The sequence below is a fragment of the Aquarana catesbeiana genome, linkage group LG02 (assembly GCF_042186555.1).
Source record: "Aquarana catesbeiana isolate 2022-GZ linkage group LG02, ASM4218655v1, whole genome shotgun sequence".
Taxonomy (NCBI): Eukaryota; Metazoa; Chordata; class Amphibia; order Anura; family Ranidae; genus Aquarana; species Aquarana catesbeiana.
This window is the reverse complement of record NC_133325.1, coordinates 330,776,990-330,804,131: the sequence shown is the minus strand read 5'-3', so window position 1 is coordinate 330,804,131 and position 27,142 is coordinate 330,776,990. Positions and strand designations below refer to the sequence as shown.

The following is a 27,142-nucleotide window of genomic DNA, read 5'->3' as shown; positions in this document are numbered from 1 at the left end:
ACCACTCAGTTGTTGAGGATCATGGTATTCTAGTAAGCTGCTTGAGTGTTTTTATGTCCACAAATTCTGGATTTCTTCATGTAGACACTAATTATTTTATAGTCATCTCTCTTGCACACCTATTTGTGGTCTGTTAAAGGGCACAATGTGATCTGTTTTTGATTGTACCAATTGAGATTTTGCACTTTTTTGTACATTCAATTGTTTTCACTTTTAGAACTGGTTGATTTATTGCAAATTTTTTGGTTGCATACCTTTGCGTGAATTTTTATGAGATTCACTACAGTTTATACTAATTATGATATATATATATATATATATATATATAGATGTAGCTACCCTGGAGTTTAGGCAGGGATGTTCCTCACAAATTTACTTTCCAGGAGTAGTTATCCTGGTTCATTATTAGAGATCCACTGACTTCTCCCTAAGTTTGGCCTTGTTGCACTTTTCTCTTCTACCACTAGGTGGCCGTGTACTTGGTGGTACTAGATATGAGAAGGGCAACCCAGGGCCAGGTTATGGGTACATGGGGTATCTTAGACAATGGGCAGGGGTTTTCTTGAACCCATTGGCCTGCTGGGAGAGCCTATATATTCAGGTGGAGTCAGGTGATCTACATTCTGTGCCACCTGGACGGCTGTCTGGGTGGACATGTGTTGCATGCCCCGGGCTGCTAGGCCAGAGATTGGGCCTATCCCAGGGGCATCTGGCTGCTAGGATGTCTGAGGGCTTATCCAGAAGCAAGAGAGCAGGGCAGGGTTCAGATTGCGGCTTGAAGTCCAACCAGAAGTGACAGTTCTGCCAGCCGGAGAACCTGTCAGTGGTCGGGGTAAAAGAGAAGCTGTCACCACTAAGGGACCAATCATCTTATTGCCAGGGACCACAGTGAGTAACTGAAGCAAGTACTGGAGCAGTATTCTCACCAAACGGACAAGATGGAGAATCAGGAAACTTCAGGCAGTGATTAAGTCAGGGACCCAGCAGAGTGCCTTGTGTGCCAAGTTAGGGACCGAACTGGCCAGTGGGGTGAAGCTTGAGAAGTATCAGCAGTGCCAAGCTAGGAATCCAGCAGAGAGGCAGGGGTGACGCTTGAGGAAGATACCACCGTGAAGATTGGAGGAGCTCAAGGGATTCAGTGGCAGTGAATCAGAGGGTCTAGTGAGAGACCGGAAGTTTAGGTGCTGAACTACAAGGAGAAGTTGTAGTGAAGGTGAAAGAACTGTTACGCTTTGTGTTAGCAACTGATAAAAATGGTTGCCATAAGAGACAGCATTCCTGCACGTGCAGATGTGGATTCTTGCTGGAGGCCTTTCCCTGCAGGGCTGTCCTCCTATTGAAGTCTCGGTGTATGCTAATTTGAACTTAAACCCTAACCCTCTTTTCCCATAAAAGTTTGTAAGGGAAATAAACATCTCTTTTGCATTCAAGAAGTGTCTGGCGCCCAATAACTTTATCCATCTTGAACCCACTATGCCTTACAACCCACCACATACAGAAGGATGTCAGCTATCTCTGGCCCTGGAGGTTCTCTTGCTACTTATAAATATACCAATATATCTACAGTATCTCACAAAAGTGAGTACATCCCTCACATTTTTGTAAATATTTTATTATATCGTTTCATGTGACAACACTGAAGAAATTACACTTTGCTACAATGTAAAGTAGTGAGTGTACAGCTTGTATAACAGTGTAAATTTGCTGTGCCCTCAAAATAACTTAACACACAGCCAATAATGTCTAAACCGCTGGCAGCAAAAGTGAGTACACCCCTAAGTAAAAATGTCTAAATTGGGCCCAAAGTGTCAATATTTTGTGTGGCCACCATTATTTTCCAGCACTGCCTTAACCCTCTTGGTCATGGAGTTCACCAGAGCTTCACAGGTTGCCACTGGAGTCCTCTTCCACTCCTCCATGACGACATCACGGAGCTGGTGGATGTTAGAGACTTTGCGCTCCTCCACCTTCCATTTGAGGATGCCCCACAGATGCTCAATAGAGTTTAGGTCTAGCGACATGCTTGGCCAGTTCATCACCTTTACCCTCAGATTCTTTAGCAAGGCAGTGGTCGTCTTGGAGTTGTGTTTGGGTCATTATCATGTTGGAATACTGGGGGAATGGCTATTTGGGCCCAATTTGGACATTTTCACTTAGGGGTGTACTCACTTTTGTTGCCAGCGGTTTAGACATGAATGGCTATGTGTTGAGTTATTTTAAGCTGTACATTCACTACTTTACATTGCAGCGAAGTATCATTTCTTCAGTGTTGTCACATGAAAAGATATAATAAAATATTTACAAAAATGTAGGGATGCACTCACTTTTGTGAGATACTGTGTATAGATAGATAGATAGATAGATAGATAGATAGATAGATAGATAGATAGATAGATAGATAGAGATATTGTAGCTTTCATTATAATATAACCTGGTGATCCTGCCACAAAGGTGTTTAGTCATTTCCTGTACATTTCACACTATCAACTGATTGCTCTCCTGCATTCTTTTGTTACCTTTCAACATGTACCCCTCTGGTACAGACTAAAAGCAGCTATGTCTATACACATTGCGGAGACATGGTCCGCCGTTGTCATTGTCAGCAAGTAGGTCCAGAGTAATGATTGGCAGCTGACATTGGATCAAATGCTAATAGACAAGAGGTAGGTGAATGAGGCTGGAGGAAGTCAGCAACACTGAGATGCAAAAAAAGATCTAAAAAAAAGATGAAGGTGAAAATCGTACTTTATACTGTAGCTAAAAAGCTTTGGTATTTGTTTATGATGCAAAGTACTTTCATCCATTTAGAGATGAAATCTACAGCACTTCAATTTGTTTCAATCATTTCAATGTTTCGTTCATGTTCAAATAATTTATCTAAAGATAGAATAGCCACATGCACATTAAACAGTGAAGGGAAAGACAGCAGATGTATATTACACACAACAGATTATATTACAAATATTTATTAACATTAGCCTTTAAATAATTGTAATGTTTACTGTTTTTGTATGGTACAAAGAAAACAGAAAATGTTGTTTTGATTTTCTTTGGGATTGTGTAGCCTTAGTAGTGATTTTATGCCTTAGTGAATTTTACTAGATACATGGCTTAACCTCTCAAGTAGGAAATCACTGTGATCATTTGAGATTTACATTTTTAATGAAAATTCTAGGCCGGAGAACTGATTTTAATTGCTACTAAATAAAAAAAAGTCAGTGGCAGGCTGATGCAGTCATTCCTCTTGTTTACCATTGGTTGCTGTGCTGGGACTTAATTGAAGGTCCTCTGATTATCAGCATGGGTTGACATTACTGCACTACATGAATTTTAAACAGTGGGCCAGATGTTTTAAGGATCAGCAAAGGAATCAATGACATGCTACTATGAATAATAAAATTTTAATTATCTACTAGGAACAAATAAAATTGCTGCTTTCCTTTGCAGTTTTCCAAAAAGAAAGATTAATGTTTGGATGTTATTCTCTTCATTCCCCAAGTGTCAAACAGTAATATATTATTAATTATCTTACTATTGTTATTGTTGTTGTTGTTATTATTAATAATTAATATTATATTGTAATACACTATTTTTATAGTTATAGAATAGGAAGGGGCAAGTGATACAAAAGGTAATAATTGTGTGTAGATGAGTTTATGACGTAGTTAAAAGTTCAGTTACTAGGTAGAGACAGGATAGGCTTCCCTGAATTGGTTAGCATTCAGGGATCATCTAAAGGAAAACTGCATAGGACATAACTGGAAATGTTTGGGTAGAGGGTTCCAGACAATGGGAGAAGCTCTGCAGAAGTCCTAAAGATGAGTGTCAGAGAAAGTGATAAAGGAGCTAGAGATCAGGAGGTCTTAGTAGGGAGAAAAAAGGACAGTTTGGGTGATATTTTAAAGGAGTTGTAAAGTCAGAAAGTTTTTCATCTTAATGCATTCTATGCATTAAAATAAAAAGCCTTCTGTGTGCAGCAGCCCCCCTCACCCCCCCCCAATACTTACCTAAGCCTCATCTCTGTCCAGCTATATCCACGAGTGTCTCGGCCATCCGAGATTCTCCCTCATGATTGGCTAAGACACCATCGGCTCCCGCTGCTTTCAACCGGGGGCCGGGCTGCAGCTCCGTGTCTAAATGGACACAGGGAGCTGTGACTCGGCTCACATGCTCCCATAGCAAGCTCAAATGTATTCTCAGAGAGAGGGACATCTAGTAGGGGGTTTAGCAGATAGGGGTGGTGGGCATTGAGTGGTTGTTAAGGTGTAAGAATCTGGCAAGAAGATAATTTCAAACTAATAATAAAAAAATTAGAACATATCTCATTACTCTTGGCAATAGCGAAGTAAGCCCTAAAATAGCAGGCCACTGTGAATGATTATGGATTGAAAGAATGTGTATGAATAGTTGATACTAATTTTAATTAATGCATGTTTTTTTAAGGTAATTATTTATCATTTAAAAAACTAGCTTATCTTAGCCAGGTGCAATTTGGACAGCTACAACAGAGCTTTAGAGATAGTGTGTTGCTTGGACTTCTATATCCACCATGCCTGTAGTAGGTATTTTGGAACTCTGATAATTATTTCTGTATTTAATGTAACAGCAAAAATATTATACTATAACATACAGTAAAGTATATAGAGAATCTCAAGTGAGTAAGAAATTAGGTCCAGGCAGTTACAGTGTGATGATTCATAACCTTTAATCTCCATTGTAGCAAATAAAGGTTTCTTCCTTTAACCATTGCAAACACATAAAGACCTCTTGTCATGAAAATGATGTGCTATAACCAATGGCAGCTCCCCTTATCTTTGTGCTGACAGATTTAAACCCGCTCTGCTATTTTTAACTAAATGCACCTAGGGAATTTATTATAGTACTTAGATTCCAAAACCTGTAGAATGACAAAGATTATTTCACAGGCACCTTTAGAATTCATCTGATAATATAAACCAATCTAGTACACCTGTTGCATTTAAAAAACATGCAGGTACACATTCAACATGCATGTACTGAACTCATTGTGAATAGACTGGTATCTGTATTATCAAAAAATCCATAAAATCTTGTCTTTCATCTTCAAAATAGGTGTTCTGCTTTCATGGGGGTTAAGGAAAATATTTTAAATGCCAACCAAATCCACTGACAAATAATCTGCCTTGTCTTGACATTATTTGGATAGCTGACAAATTAGAGGGCTGTATTGCTGCATGTATATATTTTTCTATATAGCTAAGTCTACCTTCCCCACGCAAAATCAGGATGTGTGTCAAATTTACCAAATATCCAGATAGTTATGGTCAGTGAGATTTTGGCACCTCCAAATACTATATAATAATACTTGTAGCGTTCCTCCAAGTATTAGTTGGACAGTCCAATATGCCCCTTTATCTATTATCCCAAATGGTAGATTTGTAGATGTATACAGATGCTATAAAATACTATTTTCACAGAGAATGATGCATGTTTAAGAAAACTGGAGAAAAGTGAGTGAGCTCAAAATGCACTGCAGCCAACACCAAAAATAGGGTTCTCTTTTCATTCTGTGAATAAATTAATGCAAATTCTGATTCGTGACTATAGGCAACTCCAGTTTACAGTTTTAAAATGTAAGTTTTAAGGGCAGCTTACTTACTGCAATGGTACCGGCCGATTGGCAAAAAGCAAATGTGGTATCAATATTCAAAAAAGGGCCTAGATATATACCTGGAAACTATAGACTAATCAGCCTAACATCAATAGTATGTAAACTATTGGAAGGAATAATAAGGGGCCATATCCAAGAATTTGCTGATAAATATAGTATCATTAGTAGCAACCAACATGAAGAATGATTCTTGCCAGACCAACATATTAACATTCTGGGAAGGGAGCTATAATTTGGATATAGGAGGGCCTGTGGATGTAGTACATTTAGATTTCACTGGGGCATTTGATACAGTACCCCACAAATGAATCATTTACTAAATAAGGTATTTTGGCATTGATGTACCTGGATATAAAACTGGTTGCAGGAGCATGTCCAGAAATTTGTGATTAATTACATTCTTCACACATTAATTCACTACACACACATTCTTCGCTACATTAATTACATTTCTTAAAGGTCTGGAGTTGTGATTAGGATATACCTGGCCTCTTTCCTGAGATCAATTCTGTTCAACTTGTTCATAAACGATATAGAGGTTGGCATAAATAGTTCAATCTCAGTGTTTGCTGATGGTACAAAGCAGGGCAATAACTTCACAATAGGCTATAACTGCTTTACGAGAAGACCTAATTAAAATAGAGGAATGGGCAACTATATAGAGATTCAATGTAGGAAAATGTAGGAAAATGTAAGGTATTGCACTTGGGAGCTAAAAATATACATGCTAGTCACATTCTAGGGGGAGAACCTTTGGGTGAATTGAGGATGGAAAAGTATGTGGGGTCCTAGTAGATGACAGACTTGGCCAGTATGTAATGCCCAGCTGCAGCAAGCAAGGCCAGCAGAATACTAGCCTGCATTCAAAAGGGATAAAACTATAATTCTACAAAACTCCGGTTCTGACACATACAGTTCTGGTCACCAATCCTCAGGAAGGATGCCCTTGAACTAAGTCTAGAGAGGGACAACAAAGCTAATAAGGGGCAAGAGGACCTTAGTTGTGAGGAACAACTACACACATTACTTTTTTTCTCCCTAGAAAAGAGACACTTAAGAGGTTTTGTTTTTCAACCTTACCAACTATGTTACTATGTAAAACTGAAGTTTAATATGCTTATATTTTGCCTTTCCTGGTACCCCCTCATTAAAGTGGTTCTAAATCCTAAACATTTTTTACCTTAATGCATTCCTTGCTTGAACCAGCAATGTGCCATCTTTAGCAGCTCTCTCCTCTCACTTTCTGGTCTCATAGGCTTTGCTAAGGTAGTGGAAGGCATTGGCTCCTGCTGCTGTCAATCAAAGCCAGTCACGAGGGAGTGGGGGGTAGGGCTGAGCTGTGTTGTCTGTATCTAAAGACACAGGTAATGCAGCTTGGGATCAGGTGGCTTCCTATGATGGCACACCAAGAAGAGAAGGAGCAAAGAGCATCAGTGGTGGACCCCGAAAAGAGGAGATTTGAGGGCTGCCCTGTGCAAATCAATTACATAGTTACATAGTTAGTCAGGTTGAAAAATGGCACAAGTCCATCTAGTTCAACCAATAAAAACCCCAGCAAAGCATGATCCAATTTTCTACAGATGGGGAAAAAGTTCCTTCCTGACCCCCCGAGAGTCAATTGGATATTCCCTGGATCTAAACTTTACCTATAAATGTTAGTACCCAGATATATTATGTACATTTAGGAAAGAATCTAAAGCAATCTACTGAGCTGGCCAGATCCAGCTCTTGAGGGAGTCCATTTCACATTTTCACAGCTCTTACTGTGAAAAAACCTTTCCTTATTCGGAGATGAAATCTCTTTTCCTCTAGACGTAAAGAGTGCCCCTTTTCCTCTGTGATGACCCTAAGTACTTCCCACAAACCAACGTCATTGTACAGCGGTACTTTAACGTAGAATACAGGGGTTATGGCAGCAGATAGCTGCCAAAACACCGGTATTTTCTTCAATGGCAGGCGGTCCCCTTTCAGATAAAAGTGACCTCCTTGGCAGATTCAAGGCAAGATCACTTTTATTGGCGGCAGGAGATGTGTTCTTTCCTCCCGCTGTGCTCCAGTTGTCTCTGCCACTTACCGGAGCCATCGGTAGTGGCGGAGATGATCGGGACCTTTCTCTTCGGTTGCATGGAGCCGAGTGAGGGAAAGATGGCCCCCACTCGGCTCCATAACATTGGATGACGGAAGCGACATCAAACGCCACTTTCACCCAATGGTCTTAAAGGGGAATTTTTTTTTTAAATACATTTTTTTTAATTGCATTCTTTTTGACCCCAGATCTCACATTAAAGAGGTCCTTTCATGCCTTTTTTTTATTACAAGGGATGTTTACATTCTTTGTAATAGGAATAAAAGTGACCCAAAATGTTTTTTAAAAAGGACAGTGTAAAAATAAAAAATAAAAAATAAAAAGTAACATAAATAAGAAAAACAAAAATTTAAAGCGCCCCATCCTGCTGAGCTTGTGCACAGAAGCGAACCATATTTAAGTTGCAATAGCATAAGAAAACAGTGTTCAAACCATACACGTGAGGTATCGCCGTGACCATTAAAGCAAGAGCAACAATTCTAGCAAAAGAACTCCTCTGTAACTCAAAACTGGTAACCTGTAGACATTTAAAATTTTGCCTATGGAGATTTTTAAGGGTCAAAGTTTGTCACCATTCCACAAGCGGGTGCAATTTTGAAGCTTGACATGTTGGGCATAAATATACTCGGTGTAACATTATCTTTTACAGTATAAAAAAATATTGGGCTAACTCTACTGTTGTCTTATTTTTTAACTCAAAAAAGTGTATTTGTGCCCACAAAATTGTGCTTGTAAGACCGCTACGCAAATACGGTGTGACATAAAGTATTGCAGCAACCACCATTTTATTCTCTAGGGTGTTTGAAAAAAATATATAATTTTTGGGGGTTCTAAATAATTTTCTAGCAAAAAATATGATTTTAACTTGTAAACAACAAGTTTGAAAAACAGGCCTGGTCCTTAAGTGGTGTTAAAGTGAATAACTCAACACCAAGTTCACTATATGGACTACTTATGTATTTGTACATGTTGATCATATCCCCCCTGAATCTCCTCTTCCTGAGAAAAAATAAATTCAGTTCCTCTAATCTTTCCTCATAGCTGAGCTCCTCCAGGCCTCTTATCAGTTTAGTTGCCCTTCTCTGCACTTTCTCCAGTTTCCAGATATCCTTTTTGTGAACTGGTGCCCAAAACTGAACTGCATATTCCAGATGAGGTTGTAATAATGATTTATACAGGGGCAAAATTATATCTTTCTCTTTGGAGTCTATAATCCTCTTAACCACTTCAGATTAAGATTTGGCTGCTCAACGACCAGGCCATTTTTTGCAATACGGCACTGCGTCGCTTTAACTGACAATTGCGCAGTCGTGCAACATTGTACCCAAACAAAATTGACGTCCTTTTCTTCCCACAAATAGAGCTTTCTTTTGGTGGTATTTGATCATCTCTGCAGGTTTTTATTTTTGCGCTATAAACAAAAAAAGCGTCAATTTTGAAAAAAATACTATATTTTGGACTTTTTGCAATAATAAATATCCCTATTTTTTTTCTTAAAAAGCTAATTTTTTCCTCAGTTTAGGCCGATATGTATTCTTCTACATATTTTTGGTAATAAAAATCGCAATAAGCATATATTGATTGGTTTGTGCAAAAGTTATAGCATCTACAAAATAGGGGAAAGATTTATGGCATTTTTATTATTATTTTTTTTTTACTAGTAATGGCGGTGATCAGTGATTTTTATTGGGACTGTGACAGATCGACACTTTTGACACATTTTTGGAATCATTGGCACTTAAACAGTGATCAGTGCTATAAAAATGCACTGATTACTGTGTAAATGTCACTGGCAGGGAAGGGGTTAACTCTAGTAGGCAATCAAGGGGTTAACTGTTTTCCCTAGGGAGTGATTCTAACTGTGGGGGGAGGGGCTGACTGAGTGAGGAGATCGATCATTGTTCATACTTAGTATGAACAACAGCTCACTCTCCTCACCCCTGACAGCACAGAGATCTGTCTGTTTACATTGACAGATCTTTGTTCTGTCTCCGTGTGGAGTGATTGCGGGTGCCCATCCGTCATCACGACTGCTGGGCATGCACATCAGCTCTGGCATTGCGCCCCCTAGTGATCAAAAGGCGAACTGATGTACAGTTACGTTGGTTCGCCCAGGGGAGCCAACCTGTCACAGTACGACTGTGGCTGCTGGTCGAGAAGGGGTTAATACAAGAAAGGACTTTGCTCACTTTGGAAACCAAAGCTTGGCATTGCATGCTATTAGTAAGCTTATGATCTACTAAACCCCCAGATCTTTCTCCACCTATAATTCCCCCCAGTTGGACTCCCCCTAGTATGTATGATGCAAGCATATTCTTAGCCCCAAGTGCATAACTTTACATTTATCAACATTAAACCTCATTTGCCACCTAGTTTCCCAATTAAACAGTGCAATGAGGTTGGCTTGTAAGTTGGAGGCATCCGGTAAGGATGTTATACCACTGCATAGCTTGGTGTCATCTACAAAGACTGAAATGGTACTTTTTATCCCAGACCATATATCATTTACATAGCAGTAATTGCACAGAGCAGTTAAGTATAAACATGTTTGTTATTAAAAAAATTAGTTTACAATAACTTTAACCACTCGCCGACCAGCCTCCGCAGTTTTACTGCTCCAGAATGGCATGGCTGGGTGAAACGTTGTTACCTTAAGTCGCTTCGCCTTTTGGCAACTAGGTAAATAAAATCAGAGTAAGCAATGTACAACTGTGCAAGACTGAATGTAAGACTGGAATATAGCTTTAATGAAAAACCTAGAATTATGGTTTTTTTTTCATTTTTCTGTTGAAAGTTGACATGTGCAAGTTCCCATCATAAGTATAAAATAAAACACAGCCAATATTATATTTTTACTTTGGGATCTTTCTTTGCATGTATAAAGGTCCCTTACTATCCTTTCACTATCCCTGGATTATACCACTTTTTTACGGTCTCCCATATACAGTGCCTCTATTTTAAAGACCATGTTGTCCTATAGAGAGATTTTAAAACAGAGAATTTCTAACCCACAAGTGACATCATCATTATTCACTTCAACCTTGGTTTGCTTTGTCATTTCTCTGTTGCTTTAAAGATTGTATTGTGATCTTTGTATTCAGTACATAAAATCTCATTTCCCGGTATCATAAAAGCTTCCACAAAGGACAGATATTAGGGCACACTTGTGAAAGCTTAATCAATAAGAAGTGTCAGAGTTTTACTCATCACAAGATAGCAGACAAAACTGCAGCCTCATCACAGAAGTGATTTCAAGAGTATATCATTTTAGGCTAGGTTTTCATCACTGAAAGGAGATCATACATTTCTCACTTTTATTGCTACAGTGTGTATTAGCCCTTTAAAGTATTCCTGGTTGTTCATTTTAAGGAAATGCTCTAGGATACAACTTATGTTGGGCGAAAGTGCATTATTAACTATTTCAGGTGCATTGTTGTTATCCCACTCTTTTAAGTTGATCTCCAGCTTTTAGTGAAGTTTGAATAGTTAATTTGGATCTTCACTACTAGATGTTTCCACTGTGTGTGCTCTATAAAATGTGCCCCTGCTACTTGCAGTATACAGTGTTGTGTTCTGACATTGGGATGGGGACTTCCTCTCCCACTGCCTAAACAAAATTGAGTTGGGCTGAGCGCTGCTCAGCCATTCAAAGGGAGCTTTGTATTCTATGAGTCGGAGAATGTGACATCATGCAACTGCCTCTCCACCTCAGTGAACTAGAGGAAGCTTTATATTCACTTATAGAATATAAAGCTCCCTATGAATGGCTGAGCAGTGCTTTAGGCATTGGGAGGGGAACACAGCATGATGTAGTTAAGGTTTCATACTGTTTATACAGTGCACATACCTAGTAGTGAAGGTAATAGTTTGTTTGGACTATCTTAGCCGAATTAACTATTTAAACTTCACTAAAATCTGGAGATCAGCTTTAAGCAAAAAGGGCCAGGAGCACCATCACTGTATACCTCACAGACCTTTATGTTGCATATAGTAAATGTTTAATTTGTTCAGGTACCAAATGATGCCCCTTGTGCTCAGTCTTCTTAGCTGTAGTATCCCCTGTGGGCGTTTACATTTTAGTGTGATAGTGGTGGTGAAACATATGAAAGTTAAATTGAATCTTTGCTTTTCCCATGCTGGGCACAACAACAGGCTCTTTTTAAAACTGGACTTACAGGAGCTTATACTCACCTTACTTTTGCCACCACACTTCTCTGTTTTCCTCCAGGAGGAAAAAGAAATACTAAGTAACACCGGATATGGTAGAACACGTGACACAATTCGCTTCATGCGACCGTGAAAATGCTTGCCTATTGGTCCTTCAGATATCAGTGTGGTCACCTAGGGTTGAGAAGTCCTCGATTATGGGAATAAAACTAGGAACCTGAAACTTATACAGGGCTTCTTTTCATTTCTGGAGGTGAATGGAGCATTAGAGGGGCAAAGAGAAGGTAATATAGGTAATAGAATGTAGGATGCGCCATGAGCCAAAAATATGATATAAAAATATATCTACATATTACACATATCTAACATGCACAGTTAGCATGCATGCACAAAACTAACAAAGGTCTATATAGTATATGTTATGTTTCTTTGTATATGATTTTAAAAACGGATTTATTGATATAATTGTAGTTCATTAAATTAATACAGAACTAAAGATTTGGAAACCTTTCAGTGTAATTCCCTTATATTTTGCATGCCTTTTTTAATTTGTCATTTCACAAACATTCACCTTTTAAGTGTAGATGAATGTGTTATGTATTAAAGCAAACCTATCAGTGCCTGCATGGATGCATCTCTTACAGTATCGCATAATACAACAACAGTACAATTAACTCTGGAAGACAGAGGACAAAGAATTAGTCACCAGTATTGCCTGTAGTCTCCCTGCAGCTGATTTTCCCCATTACTTACTTGTCTTGCCTTGTTCTGCACTGTTTAGAGTGGAGGCAGTCATCTTGGTAGAGACTAGGCTTTTGCCTTTTCAAGTTAAAGCTTCCAGCATGAATAACTAAGTAGCACAATAGTGATATCTGCAGACATGCAGCTGTAACCCAAAAGTTATATTTTGATTATATCTGTCAGATACAGTTTATTTGGGTTAAATGAGAGTTATTTGACCATGAGTGAAAGCTTTAACACCATAACAAAATTTATTGGTAAGTAGTAAGAAGGTCTAAACTAATACACAGCAATCTATCAATAGTACAGACAAAGGAAGAAAATCATAGGTTAAATGAAGGAATACAGAATATATTCCTCAAAACTTTAAAAAACAAACAGCAAAGCAAACAACAAATAGGACAAGCATGTATACATAGTAAGTGCTAGGAGGGGTCCTGATATTTACCAGTGGTGTTGTGTGAGAGACCAGATCAAATGAATGTCCTCTTCTTGCCATATCTGTTTTGCTTAAATTAATAAAGGCCCCTCTCTCATAGACTTGCATACAGCCACCATGATTGGTGGAATTTTCTTACCCCTCTCCTCCCTCTGGGCGTATCTCATCCTGGATTGGACAGTTCCCCCATCCCTTTGATTTAGCATAGCTCAGCCCCCCACTAGCACCTCCTCTCTTGGGGAGAAAATTAGCTATGCAAGGTCATATTCTGGGCAAATTGTCCACTCCCGAACAGATGGCCATATTCTCTGCATATCAAACGTGTCCTTTGAAGCGGATAAAAGGGTTAGTTATCAAAGGATTTCCAAAAGGCCTGATCTATATAATCACCTCGGCCCCATAAGATCTGTGATAAAATATTAAATTTAGACGTTGACCTTTCTCGCGAATAGATTTACGATTGGTAAATAGCAGCACCTCTTCCTGCACTTCAAAAGGAACTGGTAAATTAATTTGGTTCTCAAACTAAAGCCTGCCAATCCCATATATGTGTACAGATAATTATATTAACCCATTATATTAACCCATTAAAAACAATATTTCATACCAACTAATCCTTTTTACTTATTCAAAAATACATATGTACAAATATACACAGTTGCTAATGGAGATTACACATAACCTCCTAAGGCAACACAGCTATGAGGCTGTGTACACAGGAGTGCCTAGGTACACACGCATACCAGGAAGTGCATTGATATTTTCTGAGTATTACTTAGTAACAATTAGCATTTTTGGATTTTTTTCTAGAAAATAGCACGTTTACTTTTTGCATTTAGGCCCACTTTAACATTTAAAAAACGGTCATTGAGCTGCAGCTAAATCCAGAAAGTAAGAATGGAACCATTTATTATATGATTCTGTTTTGTGCAACATATTACATCATTGCATTTGGGCAAGGCTGTAGTAAACTCAAAAAAAGATGGCTGTTCTAGAACAACATGCAATGTGGCAGACAAATCTAGGTTGCTCCAATGTGAATTTTTGAAACATGAACTGTTCAATGCAAAAATAGAAAATTGTTGCAACTTAAATAGCCTTTTTTTCTTAAATGCAGTTAAACAGAGGCAAATAATACTGGAGAAATAGCCTCTCAGTATCGTAGCAGATATACAAAGTCCACATATTTTGAAATTTCATGCAACAAAAAACAGTTTCACCAGGATCTGTTAAGTCATAGTCTGCATTAAAATACAATTATAAGCTTCTCTATGACAGTATAAACAAGTACCAAATCAAGTTACTATGTGATGCACACACCTCATGATGTAAACAAAAAACTTCTTTACCTTGGACTGAACCAAATAAATATTCATTTGTGTCTCACATGATGCCCCTCACAGAGTAAGTAAACTGTAATGCCCTGTACACACGATCGCACATTCCGACAACAAAGTCCATCAAATTTTTTCCGAAGGATGTTGGCTCAAACTTGTCTTGCATACACACGGTCACACAAAGTTGGTTGGAAATTCTGGACTTCAAGAACACGGTGACGTACAACACGTACGACGAGCCGAGAAAAATTATGTTCAATAGCCATTGCGGCTCTTCTGCTTGATTCTGAGCATGCGTGGCACTTTGTGCGTCGGAATTGTCTACACACGGTCGGAATTTACGTGAACGGATTTTGTTGTTGGAAAATTTTAGGCCCAGCTCACAAACTTTGTGTGTCGGAAATCCCGATGGAAAAAGTCCGTGGAGCCTACACATGGTCGGAATTTCCGACAACAAGCTCCGATCGCACATTTTCCGTCGGAAAGTCCGATCCTGTGTACAGGGCATAAGTGAGATGCACATACTTAGTGCTGCAGCCAATATTTTCTTTTATTGAGAAGCCACAGTTATACTTTAAGGCTCTTGGGGGAAACATTTCTTGGCTATAAATTGTCCAATTGCAGTCTACTGACCTGTAAAACAATATGTTGTTTACCAATTCACATGAGCTGTGACCTTAGAGATAATTAGTGAAGTATCTCTCCCTTTCAGAATCTAACCCAGCTTTTTATCCTTCATAGGGCCTGTTATACCCCCCTCCTGGGGTCAAAGTACATCACCTGATTGGCCCAGGTTTTCCTGGGATGTTGGTTCTTTAGTACATATGTTATGGAGGTGCCCCAAACTATTTTGTTATTGTTCAGCCATATTCCAAACATTTACAGATCTGTTTTCGGCTCACATAACCCCAGCCCTAAAATGCTAGGCATAATCCTGGATGATTGGCCATCTCCTACACATTATTATTATACAGGATTTATAAAGCACCAACAGTTTGCACAGCACTTTACAACATCGGGGGAAGACAGTACAATTACAATACAATTCAATACAGGAGGGATCAGAGGGCCCGGCTCATTAGAGCTTACAATCTAGAAGGGAGGGTCAAGTGGAACAAAGGGGAGTAGCTGTGGGGGATGATCAGATGGACAAAATGAAAATACAGTTGTTAGGTATGGGTAGGATAGGCTTCTATGAAGAGGAGGGTTTTCAGGGATCATCTAAAAGCTAATAAAGTAGGAGATAGATAGACAGATTGGAGTAAGGAGTCCCATAGGCTTGGAGAGGCTCTGGAAAAGTTCTGGAGACGAGCATGGGAGGAGGTGATGAGAAAGCTAGAGAGCAGGAGGTCTTGAGAAGAACAAAGAGAATGATTAGGTTGGTATTTTGAGACTAGGTCAGTGATGTAGCTGGGGGCAGAGTTGTGGATTGCTTTGTAGGTAGTAGTTAGTATTTTGAATTTAATTAGTTGGGTGAGCGGAAGCCAGTGGAGGAATTGACAGAGAGGAGTAGCATGAATCTTAATCACATGAATCTTAATCACTCCACTTTTATTTTCTTGCCCGCAAACTAGTATCTCAATGCTGGCTTTCCCCTAACCCTTCTACATTTAAACAGTGGTGCAAAGCAGTGAATGCTAAATTGGACAGGGAAAACGTACCTGCCAACATAGGGGCTGCTCAAAAAAATGTTCAAAATAATTGATCCTCCTGGCTTTCCTCTACAGTATTGGCCACATTTACCCACCCCATCCAATGGAAAGGGGTCCATTTGTGTGGAGGGGTCTGTGTTGGAGGGGTCAGTCTGTGCTGAGGGGTTTGTGCTTTGGGGGTCTATACTTTACTGAGGGGTTTTTGCTGAGGGCCTCTGTACTGAGGAGGTAGGCTGGGAGTGGGAATTTAGGGATGTTAGGGGAGATCCGTAATGTGGAGAATATGGACTTGGGGGATGCTTTGTATTGGGAGGAGGGGGTAATTTTGTTTTCACTTTGTAAAGTGGCCTGCATGTTCCACACTTCCGACTCCTGCACTATAGAATCTAATGGGAATTTATCAAAACTTAAGAAGGCAAAATCTGAGTCAGCTGTGCATAGTAACCAAACAGTTCATAGCTTTCATTTTCAAAGCTTGACTGAACAAGCTAATGATAGAAGCTGATTGGTTGTCATGCACAGCTGCTGTAGATTCTGTCTACTGCAGTTTTGATAAATTCCCATCAGAGTCTATAATGCAGGGGTCAGGAGTGTGGAATGAACAGGCCACTTTTATATATATATAGATAAATATATATATCTATATATATATATAGATATATATAGATATATATAGATCTATATATATCTATATATATATAGATATATATAGATCTATATATATCTATAGATCTATATATATATATTGAGAGAGAGAGAGATACAGTATATACTCACACACAATTATATACATTTTTTAACTTGGTTGCTTTAATAGAAATTTGTGAGAAAGCAATTATACAGGTTTGTTCAGCAGTAATTAGGAAGAGTAGCCACCAGAGATGAGCACAAAACAAAAACCTGATGATTCTATTGTAAGCAAAGTCTTGTAGCCAGAATTTAAAATTTGCTACTTTTGAATATGTTCCCAATGTCAGAACTTGTTTCATCTAATTATTGGTTTAAAAGCCAGCCACCTTGACCATATTCATTGGAACAGTTCCTAGAAAACAATATTGTTACGACATGAGTGATCAAACAATCTTCAAATCCAGAAAGAGCCAGCACAGATGTTGTCTCTGGCACAATGACAGAAGGTATTGAACTATATTCTATCCAACAAAGGCCAGTACACAGGCTGCCTACCACATTTTTATGATAAACAATGCTAATCTCTTTTTAGAGTATGAGTGATAATTGGTAGGAATTTAAACAGACATTTTGCAGTAAGTCACAATAAGCAAACTAGGTATGCAATTATTTTTGTTTGAATAAAGTACAATCATTTATTTGGGTGTGCTACAGATTGGGGTACAAAGGGTTCAAGGGAGAGGAGGCCCAGCGATGTGCAAGGTACCACCATCTGCTGTGCTTTTTTCAGATATTGACCTGCACACTAGCAATCCAGACACAGAGAACAACTAAGAACAGCATGCACAAACACACTAATATCTATTTAGTAGGTGCCATCACCTGCAATTTATCAGTTAACTGGTGTGCTAGGCAACCATAATCACATACTGTACCCACATACAGATCATTTCTACTTGCTAAGAGATCTGTCCCTTCCTATGGCATATGATAGCTTCCACACACTGACACTAATCTGCAAGCAATCAAATTAGCTCTCTCATTCTCTGTCAGTCAACCTCTGTAAATACTGGGAACATAAGGGTGCAGCCACACAAAATATTCTCACACAGATTAGCAGCAAATTTACAACCAAGCATATAGGCACTCATAATACAATAAGTAATACAACAGTCACTTTAGGATTTGTGAATTATTTGCTTAGTACACAGAAAGCAAAGTCATTTATTTTCTAATTACAATTTTTACTGCTGTCTGCCTTTTCCCCTGCTGCCTTTCCTATACACCGTGGAGTGCCAGACAACTTTTTTTAAAATTTGGCTACACTCTTTTTTCTTAATGTCAACAAAACATCCCTTCTCCTGACCACCAGCACCCAAACCTTGCTCCTCCTATGGTTAGATTAGAAGAATAGGAGGAGGAGTCGGTCTCATTACCATACCTCAAAATAAAATAGCTGCTATGCGCACTTAAGGAGAAGCAGCAATCTAAAAGAAAGTGGCTAATACAGTATGTGCCTTTAAGGGGGGATAAAAATTGTGCATTAGCAGTTTTATAAAGGAAAGTGACTGCTATGCAATATTGCAGAGCAAGGACGATATGCCTTTTGCTGCTAATTTCACATTGAGGTTCTTAACTGTCACATTGAGGTTCTGCTCTCGCCAAGCTCGAGCCCTCCTGAAACATAGCAAGCCACATGCCCTCAACATGGGGAGGGTGCTTTGGGGTAGGCCCACAAAGCACCTTGTCCCCATGTTGATGAGGGGAAGGGCCTCATCCCCACAACCCTTGCCCGGTGGTTGTGGGGGTATGCGGGCAGGGGGCTTATCGGAATCCGGAAGCCCCCTTTAACAAGGGGACCCCAGCTAGCTGCCATAACCCCGGTATCCTCCTTTTCAGTGGGCAGTCCAGTTTAAGATAAAAGTGGTCTCTGCGGCAGATTCGCCGCAAGATGACTTTTATCGGCGGCGGGAGAGGGCCCCCCTCCCGCCATGATCCGTAGAGGGCCCCCCTCCCGCCGTGATCCGTGCCCTCCGCCGCTTACCGGAGCCATCGGCAATGGCGGAGGCGATTGCATCTGTCCCCTTGCTCGGTATGGAGATGAGTGAGGAGAAGATGGCCTCCACCCATCCCTATATTACTGCAGGGCGGAAGCAACGTCAAAACGTCACTTCCGCCCGTAGTTCTTAAAGGGCTATTTTTTTCATTTTTTTAAATGACAATTTTTTTTATTGCATTTTATTGTAAATATGAGATATGAGGTCTTTTTGACCCCAGATCTCATATTTAAGGGGTCCTGCCATGCTTTTTTCTATTACATGGGATGTTTACATTCCTTGTAATAGGAATAAAAGTGACACCATTTTTATTTTTTTTAAAACAGTGTAAAAATGTAAAAAAAAAAGGTAAAATAAATATGAAAAAAAATTGAAATGCACCCCGTCCCGACAAGCTTGCGTGCAGAAGCGAATGCATACGTGACTAGCGCCTGCATATGAAAATGGTGTTCAAACCACACATGTGAGATATTGTCATGATCAGTAGAGTGAGAACAATAATTCTAGCCCTAGACCTCCTCTGTAACTTAAAACATGCAACCTGTAGAATTTTTAATGTTGCCTATGGAGAATTTTAAGGGAAAAAGTTTGTCGCCATTCCACAAGCGGGCGCAATTTTGAAGTGTGACATGTTGGGTATCAATTTACTCGGCGTAACATTATCTTTCACAATATAAAAAAAATTGGGCTAACTTTACCATTGTCTTATTTTTTAATTCAAAAAAGTGTATTTTTTCCAAAAAAAGTGCGCTTGTAAGACCGCAAATACGGTGTGACAGAAAGTATTGCAACGACCGCCATTTCATTCTGTAGGGTGTTAAAAAAAATGTATAATTTTTTGGGGTTCTAAGTAATTTTCATACAAAAAAAAACTGTTTTCTAACTTGTAAACAACAAATCTCAGAAAGAGGCTTGGTCCTTAAGTGATTAATGTGGACCCTCTCCTCACTGTATGGTTTTTTGTTTTACTTCTTTTTAGCATTAATACCTGTCACCATGGCAGTGTCCAGCCATGTCATTTGTTTGACAATCCGTTACATATTAGCCTTAAAAATTACCATAATTATTCATGTTTAATTCTAAAACTAATTTATGGGCTTTCAAAGCATCAGCTATAGAAAGTATAGGGTACCACTGTTTGTTGCTATTTCACGGGCACTCACAGTTTTAAGCCTTGACATGCTTTGTATCTGTTTACTTGGTGCAACCTTATCTTTTACACTCTACCAAGAAATTGGGTAATATATTGCACTTGTGTGCCCTAAAATTAACTGTAGTGTATTTTTTACTGAAATTTTGTGCTTCATAAACCCTTGCGCTAATATCATGTGGAGCCATAACCCTGGTATCATTTTGCACTGTGGGTGATTCTCTACAACATAAAAGTAGTCACAGCGGCAGATTCACCACTGACTCATATCTAGTTGTGGCAGGAGAAGTGCCTCCCCCCCCCCCCGGTGCTTCCTTATTGTCTCCGAGCTTACTGGAGCCGATTGGTAAGCCCAGAGCTGATACGATCCCTCTGATGCTTGGGCAGGAAGTTGAGTGAGAGCAAGATAGCCCCCACTCGGCTCTATGCCCTTGGAGGACTGGAGCAATTACATCACTTCCACCTCTCTGGCTTAAAGGGAGGCTTTTTTTGTTAAAGTCAAAGTATCTTTTTGCTTTTAATGGTAAATGAGAGATCTGGGGTCTTTTTGACCCCAGTTCTCTCAATAAAGAGGACCTGCTATGCTTATTTCTATTACAAGGGATGTTTACTTTCCTTGTAATAGGAATAAATGTGATACAAAAAATAAAAATAAAGGGACAGTGTAAAGATAAAAAATACAAATTGCGTTTGAAAGGCCGTTGAGCAAATACAGTGTTACATAAAATATTGCAATGACTGCCATTGTATTCTCTTGGGTCTCTGCAAAAAAAATATATATATAATGTTTGGGGATTGTAAGTAATTTTCTAGCAAAAATACTAATTTAAACTTGTAAACAGAAAGTTCCAGAAAAGACCTGGTCAGCAACTAAATTTACTTTAAAGCTTCAATAAGCATCAGTCAAGTTCAGAAATATAAAACCCAATTGGTTGTTAGTAAAGACTTATTAATGCCCAAGGTCAATAGTTTTATACTACTCCTGTTCTGATGAGTGCTAAGAAGCTGCAAATAAACTTATTTTGGATTGCTGTTTATTTTCATCAGTATAAAATAATATAACCCCTTTGTGCCGATATGGAAGCGTAATATGTGTGTTGGTGAACAAAATAAAAAACAATTCACTAAACAACTAAACAACTCACTAAAATATAAAAAATAATTAACAAATGTGTTATCAGCTGCTGTGCCTAAATTCCCCCACGAATATCAAAATTATAACGATCAAATGATTGATCCTTATATAGTACAACACAGAATATATCTACAAATATGAGCATACCATAAAATAGAATGAAAAAATATTCAGATCCAAATACAGGTGAATAAAGAATAAATAAAATGGTTTCCAAATACACCCAAAATCAGTTCAATAGGTAATAAGTGATCATCATCTTTTATGTTCATAATAAACTTTTTTTTAAAAACATACTACACTTTGAGATGCTATGTTTTATATGCCCCCTTGTATTGAAAGTAGAGTTGAGAGGCTGGGAGTATCTTTCCCATCATTGTGGATTAATTTGGGGGTTTATCCCCTATATGCTCTTGGCTTTTCATTTGTTTGAAAGCCAATAATTTCTGTTAAGCAGCCACCTTCACCTTCCATTCTACTGGATGATTCTTCCTGTATTCCTTTATGGAGTTATTCTGTTACTGTGTCTTCTGGCTGTTGTTCGTGGGAAGCACATTTTTTTACACATTTGGTGACTTTTCTTTTTTCTTATACAAAACATCACTTTTGCATGAATTTTTTGAAAGGACTTTATTTTAAATTATTCAACTTTTTGTATTCACAATTTTCATGTTTTTATGACAAGTGCTGCACTTAGTATGAATTATATGTATTAGGTTTGTATCTGTTGACCTGTGCCAGCAACTGTCCTTTTTTTCTGTTTTTTTCTTTTTTGTATTTATGTTTATCTAAGATCAGATTTTTACTTGGTTTTACAATAAGTGATCTTAAAAAAAAAAAAAAATTACATAAGTATTTATGGTATACTTTTATATTCACTGGGTGAGAGTGCTGTACTATATAAGAGATCAATCTTTTTTGCTTTATAATTTTGATTTTCATTAACATATATTATTACTGTCTAGTGTATACTCATCAAATCTACATATGCCTTCTACTGTTTTTATATCATAATGGTTAAAAGGAAACTCGGTTGATGATCCCTTTTTTAATGTTGCATAATTGTACACAATTGTATGCTTATTTGTCTTCTGATTTGGCATTGCTCTACCTACATCGATCTAAAAGGAATGTTTAGCAATGCAAACGAACAATGTGTACAGCAAAGTAATCTACACCAACCAATGAGCAAGGATCTTTCACTATTCAAAACTAAATAGTTGGTAAATTTGATGGATGCCTTGGTATAAAAGTCTATACATTGTTGCATCTTTTAAACATGCATAGCAGTTAAGTTGCTGGCTGCAGAGTTAGATGGTTTACTAATGTCACATTTTCCTTTTTGATAATACACTAATTACACCAGGGTAGTATAACAGGTCAGATAGCTGTAATTTATGGAGAGATAAAGATTCCAGATTAAAGAGGAGAAAGGTTGACACATGCCCTTCTATGCCAAGTGACAGCTAAAGTACCAATTGCTTCAACTCATTAGCAGATGAAGAGAAAATGAATGCCTTGTATGATGAACATGTAAAAGATTTTAAGGTAAACTACAAACCATTAGAATGTCCAACTTACTTGGAGTAGACTACACAGACAGTTATAATGGATAGGATCACGTTTAATAAAGACATTTTAATATTCAGCATTTATTTTTAAATTCAGTAACCAATAACAACCTATCAGAATTCAATATTTGTACTTGTATGACTTCATCCGTGTGACTTATAATTGGCTCACAGCACTTAAAGCTGAACTACACCCTTACCTTTGTTCTTGCAGTTTTACAGATTTTTCCTGAAATATTTTACTCTGATTTTACTACACACTGTGATTTTCTAACAGTGTTCATTAGAAGCTGCAGCAAGTCAGATAGACCCAGTTCCATTGCTTGGCTAGAAGATGCCCAGTATCATCTAGCTCTTTCCTCCACAACTTTACTAACCCTGGTTCACTTCTTTTATTTATTTAATGTTAGCATCGAATGTGGCCATTCTGCAAATGCAGCCTGCTTAGTATGCCCATTCCTCCAGGCTGACATTAACTCATTAAGGGATTTTGAAATTTGCATAACTTCTCCTGAGATACAGCCCACTGCTGGAACAAGGGGTGAGGACTCTTGAGAAGAGTACTAAGAAAGGGTGTTGTTCTGTTTCAGGAAGTCATGAACAGCACCCTGCTAGTCCTTACCAATTGCACAAAATATCACATAGATTCATTGATAACATCACTGGTTATAAAATAGATATTTAATGAAACTGAAAGGTTTTGTTTAAAAATATCATAAGCATGTTCATGAGGGATTGGGGGGGTGAGAAGAAACCAAGGAAGGCAAAATATAAGCAGAATAAGCTTTGGGTTTAACAATTAGCACATAAGAGGAGGATATATTTAGTGAATAAGGGCATTAACATTGAGAAATGTAACCACTGTTGTTCTAGAAGATTGGTTAAGATAAATACTAGCATACTTTTAATAAATCAGAACAGTTGCATATAATGAATTGTCGGTCCGGCAGAACACAGAAAAGTTCATTGATAAGAACGGCATGGAATTTCCCCACAGGGGAACCCCGAACCAAAATTTAAAAAAAATGTGTGGGGGTCCCTCTAAATTCCATACCAGGCCCTTCAGGTCTGGTATGGATATTAAGGGGAACCCCGTGCCAAAATTTTTTAGAAAATGGTGTGGAGGTCCCCCTCAAAATCCATACCAGACCTTTAACGGGAACCCCCGTGGCAAAATAAAACAAATGGTGTGGGGTACCCCCAAAAATCCATACCAGACCCTTATTCGCAACCTGGCAGGCCAAAGGAAAAGAGGGGGGACGAGAAAGCGCCCCCCCTCCTGAACCGTCACATGCCCTCAACATTGGGAGGGTACTTTGGGCTAACCCCCCAAAGCACCTTGTCCCCATGTTGATGGGGAGAAGGGCCTCATTCCCACAACCCCCAGTGGTTGTGGGGGTCTGTGGGTGGGGGGCTTATCGGAATCTGGAAGCCCCTTTAACAAGGGGACCCCCAGATCCCGGCCACCCCTGTGTGAATTGGTAATGGTACCCCTACCATTTCACAAAAAAAGTGTCAAAAAAGGTTAAAAAACACAAGAGATGGTTTTTGACTAGTCCTTTATGAATTTGTTCTTCTTTCATCTTCTTTCTTCTTGTCTTCCTTCGGTGTTCTCCTTCTTCCTCCATTTTCTTCTTCTCCATTTTCTTCTCCATCTTCTTCTTCCTCCACTCTTCTTGTCCTGCATCTTCCTCCGGCTTCTTCTCTGCTCCGTCCGCATGATCCACCTCAGTGGGAGTCTTCCGCCATGTGATGCTTTGGTTCTTCTGACACTTCTTATATAACGGAGGGCGGGGCCACCCAGTGACCCTCCTCTGACGCACAGGGACTTCACAGGGAAGTCCCTATGGCTTTCCCCATGTTGTCAGAGGGGGCGGGGTCACCCGTTTACATAACCGGGTAACCCCACCCCCCTCTGACAACACAGAGGCTCTTCTCCCCATCAACATGGGGACAAGGTGCTTTGGATGACTACCCCAAAGCACCCTCCCAATGTTGAGAGCATAAGGCCTGGTACGGTTCAAGGGGGGCGCTCTCTCGTCCCCCCTCTTTTCCTGTGGCCTGCCAGGTTGCATGCTCAGAAAGGGGTCTGGTATGGAATTTGAGGGGGACCCAATGCAATTTTTTAAAAAATTTTGGTGCGGGGTTCCCCTTAATATCCATACCAGACCTGAAGGGCCTGGTATGGAATTTAGGGGGACCCCCACACATTTTTTTTTAATTTTGGTTCGGGGTTCCCCTGTCGGGAAATTCCATGCCATTTTTATCAATGAACTTTTATGTGTATTATAGCCGGAATTAGCGATAGTAGATTTACATGACTTTTTTCCTTTAGAAATATAATTTTGCTGTCAGACTCTTCTAAACATGGGAAACATGCGCCCCATTACAAGCATACTATAGACACCCCCCAGATATGAAATTTAAAAGGAATATTACACTTTTATTGTTTCACTTTAAGCATTATTAAAATCACTGCTCCCGAAAAAAAGGCAATTTTTTAAACTTTTTTTTGCATTGATACATGTCCCCTGGGGCAGGACCCAGGTTCCCAAACACTTTTTATGACAATACCATGCATATAAGCCTTTAAAACTAGCACTTTTGATTTCTCCCATAGACTTTTAAAGGGTGTTCCGTGGCTTTCAAATTTGCCGCGAACACCCCAAATTGTTCGCTGTTCGGCGAACAGCCAATGTTCAAGTCGAACTCATGTTCGATCCGAACATAAAGCCCATCCCTATTCTGCATTTGATGTCTTCATTCTCTGTGGGGGAGGGAGAGGAGCAAGTTGAATTTCCATAATGGTATCCCCCAGATTGCTTAAATAATCGCTTCACAATAACAACAACTGCTGTAACTCAAAAAAGTTTTATTTTCAGCACAGCCAACTGACATACTGTATTGGTAAAGAAATTTCCTTTAGACTCCATCTGCTACTAAAAATCATAAACTGTACAAGAATTAAAGAAAGATGGAAATTCCCCATCCAAATCAAAACTAGGTGATATATGACAATCCTAAATGCTCAGCTTGGTCTTAGGCCATGATGGGGCAATGTTGGTTATTGTGTTCTTGTATTATTTTAGTGATTGCATTAGGATTGCATGACACATTATCAACATGTTATACTAGAAATACTGAAAAATATATAAGGAATTAGAACGTAATGTCCTGATTGAAGCTGAAGGCATTCTCCATGTTTACCCACCCTGAATGAGGTAATGTAATCACAAATTTGATGGATGACTCCAGGGAAAAATGGCAAATAAAGTTGCCACATTTGTAACCTCCATACCTCCAGTCTGCTGATTGGATAATGAAGTAGCAGCAGCATACTGATGAGGTCTTCCCTGTGATCTCCCCTTTTCTAAGGAAGTTTTGAATACTTAGCTGATGGCACTATGCAATTGCAGTGCAATCTGAGTACCTCGTAATGCTGCTGGCCCCCTCTCAACCTATGTACTAGTGTAAAGGAGATTATTGGAAAGCTCATTTGAAAAATAGTTTTTGACTAAGAAGTATTTAATAATAGATCAAATGTTTTATTTAAAGGAATTTTCAATATTAGACAGGTATAGCAAGAACAATTCAAATAATGCATGCCTAAAGGTACCAATTAATAGAGAAAGTGATCAATTGTTAAAGGTAAATTCCAGTCACAGTTGAAAATTCAGCAATTAAATGTATTCAGGGAATGCAGTCACAGTAGTTGGCACACTAGCCTGTCATAAGATACATTAAGTAGTTTTTATTTCTGACCTCCTTACAAAATGCTAGTGGCCTAGCAATCTCTGACTTAATCCCCTCCTCCCTGGCATATTGTAATATGATGGCCAAGCAGGAGCCCTGTTATCCTGGGAAGATGTCATTTGGGTGCCTCGCAAGCACCCAATGGGCCTGGACCACATGATTACTGGGGTCAATCACAACTCTACACAATGAAAGGCTTTGATACATGCCTTTTATTGTGTACTATTGGGATTAGCTCTGTGATTGGTCACAGTGATCACATGGTACAGACAGGGCCAATTACAGCCCATCTGTACCACATGATTACCTGTGGCCAATCACAGCTAATCACAATAGTAAACACTGAATTAATAGTTTTCATTAAAAAAAAATGGTTGTATATAACTGTAAAATTCACACCTATAAGCAATCATATTGTGTTAAAAAAAAATCCTGATCACCTCCCCAGAGTAGTACAGTGTTTACTACGGTAACACTGTATTGCTCTGGTCACTGTATGTAAAAAAAGAAAACAAATGTAATAAAAAAGAAAAAAATTACAAAAAAATCTAAATTCTATTTTTTTTTTATATACTGTTACCAGTCAGTGTCCACAATCATTACCACATAAGTTACATGATGAGACTGTATTGCACAACAACTTTTTTTCAATTTCTTAATTTTCTAAAAGATTTAGATATTTAAAAAAAAACTACAAAAAACTTGCCATGTCTCTTACTTAATACACTGAATTGTCTACGTTCCAAACAGGGTTCATTTGGGGAATATTTGTAC

At 38.8% G+C, this 27,142-nt stretch overlaps 1 protein-coding gene across 2 annotated transcripts in view; it reads left to right on the top strand.

The window, feature by feature from the left end:
* The window catches only part of DMD (dystrophin), a 3,507,873-nt gene that overhangs the window by 1,877,139 nt on the left and 1,603,592 nt on the right, over positions 1 to 27,142 (top strand). The gene's annotated exons all lie outside the window — the stretch shown is intronic.